This window comes from Panthera leo, chromosome E3, assembly GCF_018350215.1.
Source record: "Panthera leo isolate Ple1 chromosome E3, P.leo_Ple1_pat1.1, whole genome shotgun sequence".
In the NCBI taxonomy this organism is placed as follows: Eukaryota; Metazoa; Chordata; class Mammalia; order Carnivora; family Felidae; genus Panthera; species Panthera leo.
Genome location: NC_056694.1, coordinates 11,505,093 through 11,523,179, shown reverse-complemented (window position 1 = coordinate 11,523,179; position 18,087 = coordinate 11,505,093).

Here is an 18,087-nt window from a genome sequence, read left to right as displayed (position 1 = left end):
GATTTTGGCTCAGGTCATGGTCTCGTGGTCATGGGATTGACGCTCTCCAACATTTGACCTGATTTTTTTGTTTGTCTACTGAAGAACGTTAGAGTCCTACACATCTGAGGTCAAACCTTCTTTGTGAAACGCAGAGAACAGGTCAGGGGAGAGGATCCTGCCTTTGTGGATTATCGTGAAGAGGAAAAGGAATCAAGTATGAAGCATTCGGCTAAGTGCCCAAGATATAGGAAGGGCTCAGTAAATGCTACCCATGGTTATTATTGAATTATTAAAACAGCAAGTTTGAAGTATGTAAGGGTAAGTTTATGGATATCGTGGTTTACTTTTACTATATGAAAAAAATATCGTAGAACGAGGGACAAATGATTTGACACGAAGATCATGAAGAAAACATAGCAAAATGCTAACAGTAGGCTATAGCTGGTGGGCATACGACTGTTCACTGTACAAAAGCTTTCCATTTAGCTGCATTTTGAATGGTATTGTAATAAAATATCGGGGGGAATCAGTAAATTTAGACATTTTTCCCCTCCCCCCCCCCCGCCCCGACATACAGAAGACTGAAACCTGGCACTTGCCTTGGACGGGTTCCTAATAAGAATTCAGGAATCTTGTGATGCCCCCTCTTAACTTCTATGTGATGTTTAGAGGGCTGTCTGCCTGGCAACGAGGGCACAGTGGGACAGGGGAGGAAGGAAGCAGGTGTCTGAAGCACCAGGAACCAGGATGCGGAATTTGCTGCCGGGTATTTGTAGAGGGTCCGCATAAAATACGAGCCTCTTTTGTCTTGCACGTTATCCACCGGGGAAAATCAGGGCTAAATACTACTGCAGTGGGCCGTGTGTATTCCGAGAGGAAACAATTCTAATTCGACGCGGAGTACCTGACAGATTGTATGTACTACCAAGATAGCAGGAGGTTCAGGGAAATACAAGAAATTCTGAGCAAGTAGAGGGCAGTACAACTCAGCAAGCCATGCTCAGAAGGTGCCACCTCCAGGGGCCCCTGGGGGGCTCAGTCGGTTAAGTATCCGACTCTTGATTTGGGCTCAGGTCATGATCACACGGTGTGTGAGATCAAGCCCCATGAAGCTACCAGCTCAGAGCCTGCTTGGGCTTCTCTCTCTCTCTCTCTCTCTCTCTCAAAATAAATAAAGTAAACTTAAAAAAAGAAAAAAGAAAGGCCACCTCAAGACCACAGTTACAATCATTGAAACTGACACTGGGTAACGTCCGCTCCATTCTTGTGTTTTAAATGGGGAAGAAAGAGAAGCCTGAGACCCAATGAAGACAGACCGAGGGTGCTAACAATTTTGGTTTCAAACACAGCCCTCCTCTCTTCTGGTGAAGGCACGACAGGGTACCTCAGGGTGCTTTCTACCCTCCTGTCCATTTCCATCGATGTCCCCGACACTCACCCAGCTGCTGGAAGGGGACAAACACAGTCTGAGGTGGAGCTCTGGGCTGCCTTCGCAAACCCTTTTCCAGCGAAGTCTCCTAGCCCTCTCCTCGGAGCTGACTTCCAGCCCCAGGCGCCCCCTCCGCGGGGAGTCTGCAGCTTCCTCTGTGTCCCTCGACCACAGCCTTAATGGAAGCCCTCATGACTCCCGACCTGGACTTCATCAATCGCTTCTTGACCACTTTCACAACACTCAACATACCCCCGCCCCCCAATATGTCTTTCAGGTGCTGCAGAATTACCTTTCTCACCACACGGTTGGGGGCACATCACTGCTCCCCTTGGGTGTTTAGGGCCATTCCCCACCTCCCCCTCTTGGGATAAAAGGTCACCCAGGGACTCCTCACTCCCTAGAGTCCATTGGATTCCACCATCCCTGGCATGCCCAGGCAATTCAGGCTATCAGTGGGCTCCTGGGGGGACCCCTGCTTTGTGGGTACAGTCTGGAAACCTGTAGACATGATCCGAGCCCCTGCCTGTGTAATTCTTCCCCTTCAACTCCCAGAGCAAATGCTGGCGCCCCCATGAAGGGGTCTCTATCTGATGCACCGATAGCCCCCCTTTCCTTTAATCTCCCCTAACGCAACATTCGGCCTTCTAGTATGGGATTTCCCATATTTCGTCTTATGCCACAGCTTGATTTTTAGGCTCCTTGCTAGATTGGAATCTTCTTGAAGCTCCAGGAGAGGAAAAGCCAGGCTATTACTAAGCGCTTACTCTGTGCCAAATTTCCTTGTCATCTGTTTAAACCTCACCCTGACGAGGTGGTGGGCAGTCATTTTGCACCGTTCACAGCTGAGCGAGACAGGATCGAGACCCCAAGTGCCTTACCCTTTACACGATCTCAACAAATACCTGAGGAATGAATTAACTGGATCATTGCCAAAGGTTTGGGGCTGTTTATTCAGATATGGCTTCTCCAAGTTCCCAAAGGACTCAAAGACAAAGAAAAATGTTTGGTGTTGCATTTTCTGCTGACCTTTATTGATGATGCTTTCTTATATATGCATCAAAGGGCCCATTCTCAAACAGATGTTTAGGACTGAGTTATGAGTCTTAAGAGTTAAGATTCTTAAGGAGAGGTCAACACAGGAATGTGAAATGCTGGCTGAGAAGCAGTTGACCTCCTCCAAGAAAGGGGAAAGTCAAGTGGCAGATGCTTGTTCTTTTCTAGAAGACCAGACCAGGCCTAAGCTTGGGTGTGCTTGTCTTGGGATAGGGACACGATGAGAATTCACCAGCCTCAGAATCTTAAGGGAACAGCTAGCTTAAGAAGGGGGACAGTATCTTTCACTCACTCAACCACATTCCGGCCTTTTGCAGGGGCGTTAAGAAAAGGAGGTGGTGTTGAGGGGGTCGAAGGATCCAGATGGAATCATTCTGGATGACGTGCTCACGCGCCTTATGGTTCCGCCCAGGAGAAGCCCCGTACAACTTCCTTTCGTGCTTTCAGTGCCAGATGGTGCCTGGATCCGTTGCCGGAAGGAGAAACATACGCAAACCATAAATCCATTTGGACACTTTCCTGAGAGTCTCCAGTTTTGTGGCCTGAGTAATTTCATGATAAACGAGGTAAGCAGATAGTTTTTCATTCGTTCAATCAGGATTAACTGAGAAGCCAGACACCGTGCTTTCGGATGGTGGAGCGAACACATCGTGTGAGACAGAGCGGACTTCACACCCGTGTTGAGTTAGGAGAAGCTTTATCTCTTGGGAGAGCAGCTCGGTAAGGGCCTGGGCCCACACGTAAGGGGATCATGCAAAGCTCCTGGGGATCTGCACCCCACTCTTTTCTGAAAATCACAATTCAATTTCAAAGTTTCTATCTTTGCAGTGCCGGCGGAGATACACGACGGTGCTGGTATCTTGAGCCGTTCCCACACTGTTCGAACCAAATCCCACACCCCATTCATGCTCGGTCTTCGCAGTTGTAACCTCAGATGATGCCTGGTCTCCTGTATTCGCGTTGTTGACCCCCAGCCTCAAGTTAGGATGGGATCAGGCTCAGTCGGTGAAGCGTCCGACTTCACCTCAGGTCATGATCTCGCGGTCCATGAGCTCGAGCCCCACGTCGGGCTCTGTGCTGATGGCTCGGAGCCTGGAGGCTGCTTTGGCTTCTGTGCCCCCACCCCCTTTCTCTTCTCCTCCACTCGTGCTCTGTCTCTGTACCTCAAAAATAAATAAATGTTAAAAAAAAATTTTTTTTAAGTTAGGATGGGATCCAGGTCCTTGAATATATGGAACAATTATTTGAAGTGTCCAGGGATAAGAAAACCTAGGGCAAAAGAGACCTGTTTCTCAGAGAGACAAAATGGAGAAAACTAAATCCGCCCTCAAGGTCAAGGGTTGGGGTGACTAGGACATGGGCGATGGGATGAGTATCAAAAGGTAAGACGAAAAAGCACAGAGAAGCTGGAAATGAAAGAGTGAGGGTCTGAGGAAACTTCTAGGAAGAAGGATGAAGTGTCAGAAGTTTTAGGTTAAAACGCATACGTAGATGGATTGGTCTCAGGTGACACAGGGCAAGGAAGGACAACTGTGTGTCTGGGTACGGCCCGTGATAGAGGAAGTCATGGCTACAGAAACGACATCGGAGAGTTGCCATGGGGAACGAACTCTGACATCACCCTGGAATTTCAAATCGTTCCAATGCAATCACGCTCCCTTTTGGGGCGGTGGGGGTGGGGGTGGGGAATCTATTTAACATTGCTTCAGAGAATTTGTATTTCTACAAGTTACAAAACCTTTGAAGTTGCACTGAAGTTACACCTGAATGTGCTATATTTGCATCCTATTCATTCATTCACTTGGGTGGTTCTTCCTAATCTCTACATCAGAGCACAAATCCCTTTCATGCTCCATTTCCCACACACCGAAACCTCCCATTTTGTAGGTAATGTTCTTTTCTTCCATTATGGTTACAAACGACTGGGAGAAAAACACACAGGCCTCAAGCAGCCCTGGGTAATAACCTGCCTACCTCCACAATGTGAGTTCCTGCTAACTTCTTGTTTATTATACCTTCTCCGCGTACGATGGTTCCCTGTCAGAGATGTTTCTAATGACAGAGGCTCCTGGGAGAGCAAAAGTGGATTGAGAGTTGGGACGTGACTTTAGACTTCTTGACGACGACTCGGGCTCAACCTGTTTCTCCCAAATTGTTATTATTTTTTTTTTCACTTTAATTGTACCTAAAGTGGTTTTTTTTTCTTCAAACCTTTTGTTAAAGAACAACATTGTAGCGGGGTGCATTTTTTTTTTCTTCAAAATTTGCCATACCTATATATCTGGTCCAGATACTCTTTCGGAACATTGCCTTTCCCCATCCAGAGATGGGGTCTATTTTTCCTCACCTGAATATTGGACGAGCCTTTGTGGCTGCTTTGATGAACAAAATGCAGGGTGAGTGACATTACGAGGTCACAAAAGGCAATATGGCTTCCCCCTGACTCTGCTCACCCTTGGAACGCAGTCGCCATGTTGTGAGAAGCCCAGGCCACATAGAGAGGCTCCCTGTGGGGGTTGCAGCCAAGTCCCAGCTAAAGTTTCAGTTGACAGCTCGCATGAATTGTAAGACATGGGAGTTGAGTGAGCCTTCAGATGGTCCTAGTGCCCGGCCTCTGATCTGCCCCAGCTATTGCCAACTGGGGCAGAGATACAATTATCCCTGTCAAGCCCTGCCAAATTCCAGATTTGTATGAAAAACTAATTCTGCTCTTTGCTTTAAACCACCGTGTTTGGGGTGGTTTGTTACACAGCACTAGCTACCTGGAACTAACAGACACAGAGAAGAAATACACACACAATGCCATAAGTAGGCCGGCCAATGAATTTTCACAATCCAAACACAGCCATGCCACCAGCACCCAGATCGTGAAATACCTTCTCGGGGGGCACCTGGGTGGCTCAGTGGGTTGAGCGTCTGACTTCAGCTCGTGTCATGATCTTGCAGTTTGTGGGTTCAAGCCCCACATTGGGCCCTGAGCTGACAGCTCAGAACCCACTTCGATTCCTCTGTCTCCCTCTCTCTCTGCTCCTCCCCCCGGCACTCTCTTTCTCAAAAATAAATAAACATTAAAAAAAGGGGAGGGGGGGCTCCTGGTGGCTTAGTCAGTTGAGCATCCAATCTCAGCCGGGTCACGATCTCACTGTTCATGAGTTCAAGCCCTGTGTTGGGCTCGGTGCTGACAGCTCAGAGCCTGGAGCCTGCTTCAGATTCTGTGTCTCCCTCTCTCTCTGCTCCTCTTTTTCTCTGTCTCTCTCAAAAATAATAAACATTAAAAAAGAAAGAAACACCTTCTCAGAAGCCCTCTTCACTCCTTCTTCTGGTCACTAATTGCCAAACATAACCACTAGCCCAACAGCTTGGGTTAATTTTGCCCGTTTTTGTATTGGTCAATTTTCACTTGGCTTTTGTGCCCCATCAGAAGTAAATGAGGCAGGACATGAATTGAGATTCCAGGAAAGGGAAATCCAGTAACCAGAAGCATTTCCAGTTACATGGGGACCCGCTGAGTGTGAGGGACTGAATCGTGTCCTGCCCCCAACCTCCAGTCCATGCCAAATTCATATGTTGAAGCTTTGACTCCTGGAGTGACTATATTTGGAGCTAGGACCTTAAGGGTAGTTAAGGCTAAAGGAGGTCATGGGAGTGGGGGTGCCTAATCCCATAGGGCTGGGGTTCTGATAAGAAGAGGAAGAGATACCAAGAGAACATTCACGGAGGAAAGGCCATGTGGAGATACAGTGACAAGACAGCCATCTACGAGGCAGGAAGAGAGCTCTCACCAGAAACCACCCCTGCTGGCATGTTGCTCTTAGACTTCTAGCCTTCAGAACTATGGTAAAATAAATTAATGTTGGTTGAGTCACCAAGTCTGTGACACGGAATAGTTGATGGAACTGAAATCTGTGACGGTAGAGCGCTTGAGTGAAAACAAAAACACTGAGGCAGATGTCCCCTCAAATCTAGAAGGTGTCGCTAAAGAGCTATGGTGTAGAGTCAACGATGAGTAGACATCCTTCAAGTTCAGTTTCCGCCCAGAGTGTGCGATGATCCACAGCCATTGATGATGGAGAAAGCCTAAGGGCATTGGCTACCAGAGTTGAACACACTCGCCTGACCATAGCTGACTGGAAGAGAGGTGAGAACCCAGTCAAAGTTGAGCCCATTGGATTTACTCTCTCTCTTAAGCACAGAACCTAGAGGCAAACCAAACAGCAGCAGATGCTGGAGTTCCAAGGTCATCTCGTCTCAGGAGTAGTAGCTGATTTAACTTACACATCATGGCAAATAAGCTAAAACGAAACAGCAACAACAACAAAAGTAAGCCAAAGAAAACAGAAGAATGAAGTAGATACACAAAGAGCAGCCCATACCACAGCCTGAAATGGAGACAGAGAGACAGCAGAGGCACAGAGACAAAGTCTGGGGATACTTCCTGCAGGAAGCGCTCAGAGATTCCCTTCTTTGTTCTTAACAACATTCCCTTGCCCTCGGGCCATTTAAAGTGATGCCAAAAGGGGCGCCTGGGTGGCTCAGTCGGTTAAGCGTCTGACTTGGGCTCAGGTCGTGATCTCACGGTTGGTGAGTCTGAGCCCGCGTCAGGCTCTGTGCTGATGGCTCGGAGTCTGGAGCTGCTTTGCATTCTGTGTCTCCCTCTCTCTCTTCCCTTCCTCCATGTGTGCTTTGTCTCTCTCTCTCTCTCAAAACTAAATAAACATTAAAAAAATAAATAAAGTAACACCAAAGGTGGGTACTGAAGCATACGGAACACTGGGCCCATGTTGACAGGAGCAACTCCAGGCTGTAACTCCTTTGGATTTAAAATAGCGAATCTACCCACCGCCCCACTGACGACTGCTTCCGGTCACGGGCAGGGTTGAGGCTGATAGTTGAGGGATGGTCTGGTCCACAGGGGGACCCGCATAGAGGACACAGCCTCCACCTGTTCCTCCACATCCCAGGAGCAGCTACGGACTCTTAGGATTTTGTCCATGTCCTTTAGCATTGAGGAAATGCTTCAGTGTCGTTCTTAGATTGTGTTGTCTCATGAATTGTTCACGGACGATCAAGAACCTCTTGAAAACAAGCAGTGTGCCCCACTCACCTCTGTATTCCACCGGGTTCAAGTCCAAGGACACAATGCACATGAAGTGTTCAATGTCTGCAGAATAAATGCATCATCGAGTGGAAAAAAAAAAAAAAAAGAAGAAAAACCTGCCCTCCCATCCATTCTGTGACTAACTAGTTGTGTCACCCCAGGCAAATCAATGAACCTCTCTGGGCTTCGGTTTTCTGATAAAGAAAGATGAAATTAGGCTCTCGAGTCTTTTAGCCTCCTTCAAGCCGTCTCAATGTAGTTCTATTTATATTCTGCAAACCCATGAACCGCTCATAGAAGAGAAACCAAAACCCCAGTGACCGTCGTCTCAAACAAGCATCTAAACGAGGCTGTGATCTGTCCATCTGTTTATTTGGAAGATCAGTCGCGTTCCCGTTTCAGAGCACTGATCCTGAGCGCCGTCTCTTCCCCTCCGAGGCTGCCCTGGGTCCCGTCCCGGTCTTGTCTTGTGTAGCAGGCTGACGTTTGATCTTCGGTTCACATTTGTTCCTGCTCTTACCACTCCTGGGAGGCTGTATTACCCTCTTCTAATGCCGTCAAAGGCTACCTTTCAGTGTATTGTGTTGTCATCTTATAGACGCTGCCGAATGTTAGCTTCGCGTCGCCCAGGGACCCCGCGGGACCGGTGAATGACAAACGAGCAACGCACTGAAATTTCTCTCTTTCAGCTGGTCTCCACATAAAACTTGCAAACCGTAAGGTTGTCTGCCCTCATGGCTAAGGGATTTCTGAATGTAATTTCTTTGCATCCCTGCCCCCCGGACCAACGGCTGGCAGGTGTGACGGGAAGCACGCGTAGCTACGAGCAGAGAATCCTATTCCAGGCTGTTTTGCCACTAACTAGCTTAAGTCAAGAGTAATACACTCAATGCCCTGTACTCTAGGTCCTATATGTAGATTTTCTTAGCTTACCTTATAGAAACTGTGGCTGAACTGCTATTTTATTTTATCTTATCTTCTTTTATCTTATCTTCAAAATAAATAAATATACTGCTAAAGCTCCAGTCTCTGAGATGGCTTTCCCAGAGTGTGTTTGTCCCCTGGGCCACCAGATTCACAGGCGGGTCCTCCCAAGCAAAGCTCTGCGGTGTCATCCGTGCTGTCATGAGCTGCCTGAATGCCCCCACATCAAAGCAGGGCTCTGGGATGTAGTGGACGCTGCTGGGAGCTGCCCGGATGCCCCACTCATGAACTTCTCCCCTCCAAGAACTTGCTCTCAGCTGAAGAAGGATGCCTCGCTCAGAGCTATCCTCCCATTCAAGGAAGTCTGCGTCTTCTAATGCCCAATACCAGGGCTCTGGGGCGTAGCAGTGGTGTTAATAAAGCCCCAGATGCCTTGGCCCACCCTGAGACAGATGCAAAAGGCCTTCCCAACCCCGGAGCTCCCTGGCGGATCGGCCAAATTCGATTTCTTCAGCGGCCAGTCTTGTTTTCTTCCACAGGTTGTTGATCCTAGGAACCCACCCTAATGAATTTCCGTACACACATCTCAGAGCATCAGGGCCCGCCTCGAGAAGGGCCTTATGTATATTCGCGTATCAGAAGGGCGTTTACCAAGCCCATGCGCTCCGGCAACAAATGGAGCTTGCATTGAACCTGGACCGTAACACCTGCTAGCTGTGCCTCTTTGGGCAAGTTTCTGGGCATATCCAAACTTGAGTTTTCTCATCGGAAAACCCCTGGTATTTATAGTAGGCAGTTCCTACAGCAGGCTGGATGTGCAAATGTGCTCACTGACCTCAGGCCAGGTGCCTGGCTCTGAATTGTTACCAGCTTTGAGAAGGCCTTCAGCCAAGGGATCTGCATGACCTGGTTCAAACCAGTGGGTTCCAGGATCTCCGGGTCCCCCTGAGACTTACAGGGGGTGAGGGACCTTTGGAAACTTCCCCTCTCTGCAGCGTAAAGTGGAGGGGGGCGAGGCTAGGAATTGAGGTTCCCTTTCCCACCTACTACTTAAGAAAAGCAGCGTTGACCTAGGCCCTTCATAACCTCAACTGCGGGGTAATCGGCATCAGAGGATGTAGAATCTGGGAGGAGGAACAGGGAAGTCGGAGGTCTTGCTGCCGTGTAGAGAAGTCTCCTCTGAGGGCTGCCTTGTTTGGACGGTGGGTCCCTTTCGTGGCTGTCTCTCTTGAAACCCACTTGTCCCAATTGTTCAAGGGCAAGGGGTGGCCTTTTGTTTGAGCGGCTGGAGTGGTTCTTGGCTTGGAAGGCTCAGCAGGGCCCGGGCCAGGCTCTGGGGCAAAGACCAAGAATGGAGGGGACGATGAAGGTTTGGACCGGCTGCTGTCAGCTTCAGGCCAAAATGCTTGTGCTTTGGTCCTACTTCCCGTGACTATCGTCACTGCTACAATGGTCAAATCCTGACCAATTCTGGAGCAGTGGTTTCACACCAATTACAGATTGTACAGACTCTAATATTGCACTTGAAAAAAGGAGGGGGGTGGCGCTTGGTGGGGGGGTCAGTCAGTTAAGCGTCCGTCTTCAGCCCAGGTCATGATCTCACAGTCTGTGAGTTCGAGCCCCGCGTCGGGCTCTGTGCCGACAGCTCAGAGCCTGGAGCCTGCTTCAGATTCTATGTCTCCCTCTCTTTGCCCCTCCCCTGCTTGCGCTCTGTCTCTCTCTCAAAAATAAATATACGCTAAAAAAATTTTTTTTAAATGGGTGGGGGGTAGTCACCATGACCATGAGAGGGGTCCCCTGGTGGTTAGTGGTTAGAGACCAGGGGCAAAGCCCCACCCAATGTGTGCAACAGTCTCATCCCAAGAAAAAATGCCCCCAGCCTATATTTGAATAGTACCCCCACTGATTCACACACAGAGGACACGCATTAAAGAGCCTTACTTAGCCTGATTGTAGTCAGGCGCTCAAGAAGGGTAGATTCAAGGAAGCCTCTGACCCCACCAGCATGCCTCATCAGAGCGTGAGGCCGTGGCATTGTGGCCAGAGCGAGAGGGCCCCATGTCAGTGTCCTCCCAGGAAATCTGCTGAGTAGGAAGTCCGGTCTCTGAATGCTGGTCACCTCTCCATCTCTTTCAATCAGAGGAAAGAACCACCATTGGGAACCCCTTAAATTTCTGGTCCCGTTGATGTCCCTTATGCTATGTACCAAACCTGTGCATTACAAGGGCATTTTAAAAATTTTTATTTATTCATTTATTTATGTAGAGAGCACGAGCAGGGGAGGGACAGAAAGAGAGAGACACAAAACCCGAAGCAGGCTCCAGGCTCTGAGCTGTCCGCACAAGAGCCCGATGCGGGGCTCGAACCCGCGAGCCGTGAGATCACGACCTGAGCCAAAGTCAGATGCCTAACTGACTGAGCCGCCCAGGCGCCCCTAGAAAGGTATTTTCTTTTTTAAGAAAGAGAGGCTATAGCTGTCATGAGAATTTCAGCACGGTCTCCCCAACACTGGAACCACTACGTTCCATGCATCTGAAAACAAATTGGTCTGCTAATTAACTTTTAACGGGCTCACCTTGCTCACGATCTTGCCCAGACCTTTCTGCTGGTGTGTGTGTGTGTGTGTGTGTGTGTGTGTGTGTGTGAATTTTCCTTTGAAGCATGCCATACTCCTAATGCAATTCTCTCTACCCCCCTGATGTTTGAAATACCTGGTTTCTCCTTCCCCTTCTCTGTGCATCTCCCTCCTAATCCGGGCACATCTATTTGCCCAGCCGCATGGCACTTTGAGTTCAGAGCGGTGATCCCGGCCTGCCTTTCCCATCTGTTATCTCCATACACCTGACGTCTTCGTAGTAGCCTTCTGGAAAATAACAAGACCCTCCTTTACAAGCCATCCTTCTCTCTCCAAACACTTGATGTCCAAAATGTGGGGGCGCCGGAGGCACTGATCGGGCAAAGGAGTTTTAAGGCGCTGACCATACAGCAACAGCCTGGGAGTCAGAGTTTCAAGCCAATGCCTGACAGCGACTGGAGACAAAGCCTTAAAATCTCTAGGGCGAATGGAGAGAAGAGAACCAGGTGAATTGCCCCGGGCTCCGAGCAAGCATGAGTTTCTGAGGGACTGGTGAGACCCAGATCTCACCGTGGGGAGCAGCTTGGGGAGGGGGGGACAGGGAGGAGGCAGCTCTGTGGGCCTGTGGGGGCCAAACGCCAGCCCAGGAGAAACAGGCAGGCCTGAGCTGCTAGCAAAGGGCTCAAAGCCACCCCGCCACAGGAACCGGCAGCTGGCCTGGGCCCCTGGGACACCGGGCGCCCACAGAGCAGAGAGCTCCTACAGGGGCCCTGAGCTGATGACGGCTGTGGCATAATCCAGTCGTCGCCTCTGCCTTTGGCACCAAGAACGTAAGAGAAACGGCCTCAGAAGCGTGGTCCGTGGGCCACGGGTCTCTGCGAGGTCGAGCTGCACCTGTAGACTCTGTCCGGGGCCTCGCAGAGCTCAGTTCCTCCTGGGTGCCCTTTGTGAGATCAGTTCCAGACCTTGCCCTTGGCCGGTCGCCCACTAATCCCCTCAGCCGGTGAGGTTCCAGGATGGCACCTTTTCCAGGGAACCATGCTTCTTAACAGACCACCCTTAGACCCTGAGAAGCCTTTAAGGGCCAAAGGAATCGAGCTCTAGAGGTGACGTCTCAGGCAGGAGGTAGGGCACCAGCGTGCAGAAATGTCCCCCCAGGGTCATCGCTGCCACGCAGGACACAGGCCGGCTTTCCCCGGCGGGGACCAGAGCCGAATTTTCTACGAGAGGCACCGCGCCTTCCTATATATAGCCTTGCTGACATCTGGTGAAAGGGGAGATCATCACGGAGGAAACACCACCACAAGGCCGCGTGTAGTAGCATAGGGAAGGGTTCTCTTTTACAGCTTGGGAGGGAATCAAGCGACAGCGCACGGTCCAGTCGGTGCACTGATATTCCGGAAACTTCTAGAGCCCGCGTGTCATTTATGTCATGTGAGTCTCATAGCGATTGACCGCAAAACCAGTGGCTCAAACAAGAGCCTGGTTTTAGAGCCGGAAAAGGAGACGGTCTGGAGAAGCTGGATTCCCCTCGGCCCCGGTGCCTGGGGAGAAGGAGTCTCAAGTGATTGCATCCGGGCGCCGATGGCTCAGTCGGTTGCACGTCCAACTTCGGCTCAGGTCATGATCTCACAGTTCGTGAGTTCGAGTCTCACGTTAGGTGAGTTGGAACCCCACTTCGGGGGAGTCTAAACCCCGCTTCGGGTGAGCACAAGTCCCGCTTTGGGTAAAAAATTCGAGCCCTGCTTCGAGTGAGCCCCCCTTCCCTCTCTCTCTCCCTCTTTCCCTCCCCCCCCCAGCCCCTTGCTCACTGACGCCCTCTCTAAAAAAATAAAAGATAAAAAATAAAACCCTCTGATGCAACAAAAAATTAAAGTGTGCTTACCAAAAATGAACAAAGGGATGAATGAATGAACACAAATCGAACCTCTAATCACGTACAGTTATACAAACAGTGCGGTCCTAGTTTAATCTTTAAATCTCACAGAAAGGGAATTTAACTGGAAGGCTAGTTTGGGGGTTGGATTGAGTTGGGATATAGTTCAGTAAGGAATATTCAGAGAGGAAAGAAAAAAGAAATCGGAATACCTCGAGTTAAATTCTTCCGTACTGTTGGATCCAATGCTCAGAGCAGGTTCACACTGGTTCCTGAAACCCAGAGGTTCTGAGAATATTCCAGACGAGAACAACACCTAGACGTACTCAGCAAACACAGCACATACAAGGTGCCATTCGCGGAAAGCATGGAATAGAGCTGCGGGCCCCGATATATTTCTGCCTTTGTATTTCTAACATTTTTTAATGTTTATTTTTGAGAGAGAGAGACAGACAAACAGAACGCAAGCGGGGGAGGGCAGAGAGAGAGGGAGACAGAATCGGAAGCAGGCTCCAGGCTCCTAGCCGTCAGCACAGAGCGTGACGTGGGGAACCCACGAACCGTGAGATCGTGACCTGAGCCGAAGTCCGACGCTCAACCGACTGAGCCACCGAGGCTCAACCAGAAATACCGCCTACAGTCTAAGTCCCCAGCTGCCCCCACTGTGTTTGGTGTTGAGGTCAATCTCTCTCCCCTATTGCAATAGTCTTGAATAAAGTCTTCCTTGCCTACTTAACTCTGTCCAGGATAATTTTTCTCAGATGCGACCCAGCGTGTCGGACAGAACATTGGTCAGGAAGTCCTATGTGTTCAGTGTCAGCGTGGGCCCCTCGACCACTCGCCAGCACAAGAGAGTGACCGGCTTCATTTGCAGCATGGCATCTCAGCTAAGAGATGAGCTAAGGCCTCGGAGACCTGCAAACGGGCATCTGACTCCTTGCTATGGTCTGAACATTGTATCTCCCCCAAGTTCATATGTTGAAATCCTAATTCCCAGTGTGACGGTATTTGGAGGTGGGGACCTCAGAAGGTGATGGGATTAGCTCCCTGATAAAAGAGACCCCGGGGAGAGCTCCCTTGACCCTTTTGCCAATGAGAAGATAGCCATCTACAAACCAGGAAACGGGTTCTCACCCGACACTGAATCTGTGGGTGCCTTGATCTTGGACCTCCGGCCTCCAGAACTGTGAGAAGTAGATTTCCCTTGTTTATAAGCCCCCCAGACCACGGGATTTTGTGAGGGCGGCCCAGGTGGACGGATATCTTGCTTCCTGTTAGTCCCCCTCTGGCCTTTGGCCGGCTACTTAGCTCTCCGGGTTTCTGTTTTCTTACCTATAAAACGAGACAATGATAGCACCTCCTTAGGGTTTTCGTGAGGAGTAAAAAATGAGGTAATGTTTGTCAATGGCTTAGAACAGTGTCTTGCACATATCAGAGTTATATTTTTCATTAGCCATCTCTCCGAGCTGGTCTTTTCCCGAAAGTGGGATGGGAAATGGGGAGCCAGGAAGATGTCATTCCTCTGTGTTGTTTCCCAGTTAGGAGACGAGAATGTTTTATGATAAGGAAGGAGAGAAGGAAGGAAGGGAGGGAGGGAGGGAGGGCAAAACACAATCTGCACGTCAATCCTCAGCTACTCTTATGAAGACATATTACTTTCCACCTGCCCTTTCGACCAGAGAGGGATTTGGTCCCATCTGAATGGAAGTTCCAGCCCTTAAATGAATTTGGCAAATGTCTGAATGATAGTGCCTGGTCTTACTCTTCGTAAATCAAAGCCGGGGACTAATTCCAACGACGCATAAACAGAAAATATGAAAATTAATGCTTGCAGGAACCTTATTTAATTTTGCTGTAAACGGATTTCCGTGACATGTATGCTGTTTGTGTTGTGCAATTGTGTGGGGTTTTTTTTTTTACCCCCCTCTTTATATTTTGTTTTGTGTTTTCTTTTTCCTCTTGGCTCTGTTTCATGGAGCCTAGTTATCTGCACATTTATCTCTAAAATGACCTTCCTTTCTTGCAACGCATGTCCTTCTGTTTGTAATAAAAGGTCGTAAACTTGTCGGGCCCATCAAAGCCATTACTATGGCAATACGCTACAGGATTGCAATTATTAACCTCTGGATAAACAGGCAGTCAGGGAAGATGGATGGAGAGGGATAAGGCTTGTGTTTATACACATTTATCTTTAGTAATTAGCCATCTGGGGGAAACCGCAAATACAGGCAACAGAAATTGATTTATCTTCAAATAATAAGTTTTGCTTTACAACAAGGTCTAAAAGTGGATCCTCTCAAGTGCTAATTTTGCGTGTCACTTGCACGCTTTAAGGACGAAAGTAGTAATTACCAGGGCTTTCATATGCAAAAGTAAGGTGCTGGGGATTGGGATGGCTTCATCTGGGAGAAAAAAAAGAGATGTCCCCCCCCCCCCCCATCCCTCCAGAAGCATGCCAGTTTCCAGAGGCTTTCTCGGCTCCTCAAGGCTGGGCACTAGAGGGCTGTATCTCCCTGGAGGTGCAGGGCCATCCATGCGGGATCAGCAGCAGATTCACACGGTCCGGAGCTGGACGGTCTCTGGCTCCATGAGGGCATCCCTGACCACGGGCTAACCTTTCCCCAAGGATGCTAAGGTTCACGGCCAGGAGAGGAACCACGTCCACGCGGGCGCCAAGCGAGACGGGGTTCTCTGGCAGACCGCAGCGGGCATGGACGGATCAAGACGCCGGGTGTCTCATTTCCACTGCTGGCTCAGTATCTTAGGGCTTCCTATCCCCATTTGCACCCTGGCCACATGCCCTTCTGTTCCAGGAAGTAACAGCCCAGACCAGAGGGGAATTGGCCCGGGTGATTCACTTTCCTTCCTCATTAACCCTCAGGGAAGCGCCTGCTTTTAATTAGCTGTGGTTCAAAACCATCCATCCAGGCTCGCACGTGGCACCCTCCGAGTCTGTTCAAAGACAAAGGAAAACAAGGCGGGACACTCCGGAGGGGCCCCGGCGACATCCGACTGCTACAGCTGCGCATCCTCCCATTAAACCCTTCGCATAAACAGCCCCGGATCCCGCAGTCTTCCACCAAATGTTCTTTGAACTGTTGTTATTAATAACAAATCGGAATTAGCTGCTGTCTGAAATCGGCCCTGCAGGCCGCCACCTGTGAACCCCTTCGGGGAGAGGTGGGGCCACCTTACACGCAGCACCTGTCGGCACGCTGCGTGCGCTGGGGGGCGACGCCCGCAAGCCCCACGCCCGCTGGTGGGTGACCACCATGGAGGTGACCCCAGGGGTAGTAAGAGAAGGTGGGCCGAAGCCCTGAGAGCCAAGTGCGGACCCCTCCTCTGCCACTTGATCTTACTTCGCTAGCGTAAATTGGAGATGGTGCCAGTTCCCATCCCATGGGGCCGTTGTAGGCGGTGAAGGTCAATCGCGCAGGACTTCTCTACCCACCGCCAACTGTGTAACCCGGGCCCACACAGGCTCTGCCCGCTGAACTCAGCAATGTTGTCACTGTGAGATACGAGGCAGGACCATTCTTCTGAGCCCCGATGATGACAATAAGAATGTGATTTTTTTTATTAAAGTGTAATTGACATACAATATTCTATTAGCTTCAGGTGTATATCACAGTGACACGATATTTTTCTACATTACAAAATGAGCCCCGCAATAAGTCTGGTTGCCATCTGTCACCGTGCAAAGTTATTACAATATCATTGACTGTATTCCCTATGCTATAATTACTTTTTAATGAAAAATAAATAAAATACTTATAGAAAGCTCTCAGCCCGTGTCTTGCACATATGAGGCGATGAATAAATGATGGCTTTTAAAGAAGTTTTGTGGGGCACCTGGGTGGCTCCGTCGGTTGGGCGTCCGACTTCGGCTCAGGTCGTGATCTCCCGGTTGGTGAGTTCGAGCCCCACGTCGGGCTCGCTGCCATCAGCCTGTCCAATCCTCTGCCTCCCTCTCTATGCCCCTCCCCCGCTTGTGCATTCCCAAAAATAAATAAATATTTTTAAAAGAGAAGTTTTGTGATTGGCATCTATGCTTACGTGAGTACACTCTCATTACAGGTAGACACCCGATTTATGAATAAATAGAGGTCTGCCCACGGTCGCTCCTGACTTTATCAGCTGTAACATATCCTAAGCAGGACCAGCAGAACTGAACAGGAACTTACTTGGGCCCCCCAGCGCATCCTCCCTTTGGGAAATAGAAACCCAACGTTATAACGGGCTGCCCAGCTACAGACCACATTTCCCAGCTGTCTCTCAATCACCCCCAACGAAATGGGACCACAAGTGTCACCTCACCACCCGAAAAAGGGAGCGTTGTCCTTCCCAGACTCGCCCCTTCCAGGGACTGGAACATGATGACCCAACTTTGGTCATTCTGGCAGGCACCGCGTTGTAGGGCATCACCGAGCACAAGAGAGTTAAGACTCTGTACGACCTCACGAAGCAAAGCTCCTGGCTGTCTCCCATCCACTTCCCTGGGGACCGTTGTCTGGGCAAAAAAAAAAAACATGCATTTCTCTCCTCTTTACGTCGTCGCTGTTGTGGGCTTCTTTGTCACTACTGTTTGGTCCATATTCTAATACGTGGGCAAGGAGGGTCAGCAGAGGTAACGGTCTGTGGGACCCCGCCCTTCCACCCCCCCTTGACTATTCCCAGATGAACTGTGCCTCCCTGACTTTCTTCTCTTCCGATCACCCAGCTGTCCTCACGTTTCAAAGGCTTGCTTTATGGCATCAGATCAGTTGATCTCAGTCCAAAATATGCTCTGTTTAGGCACAAATGTTTCTTATTTGCCCTCTTCTTTCTTCTTTCCTTCACTGCTAGCCCTGACTTCAGGCTTGAAGTCAATTTCTCTGGTCCCTACGCCGTTTCTTTCCTTGTCTTTCTACATCTCATTCCTACTGACTGCCTTGCCCCTTTCCAGCCTGGTAGCTCCTTTTCTCTCTGACAAAACCAGAGGCGATTAAAGCCAATACGAATACGAGGCCACGTTGGCAACGCACCCGTGACAAGAAAACAAGGAATTGTGTACTAGACGCAGCAATGGTTCACAGACTCGTACTGGCAGAAGGGCACCGGAAGACCCCTGATGATAATTGTCATCAGTGGCCATAGGGAGATGACAC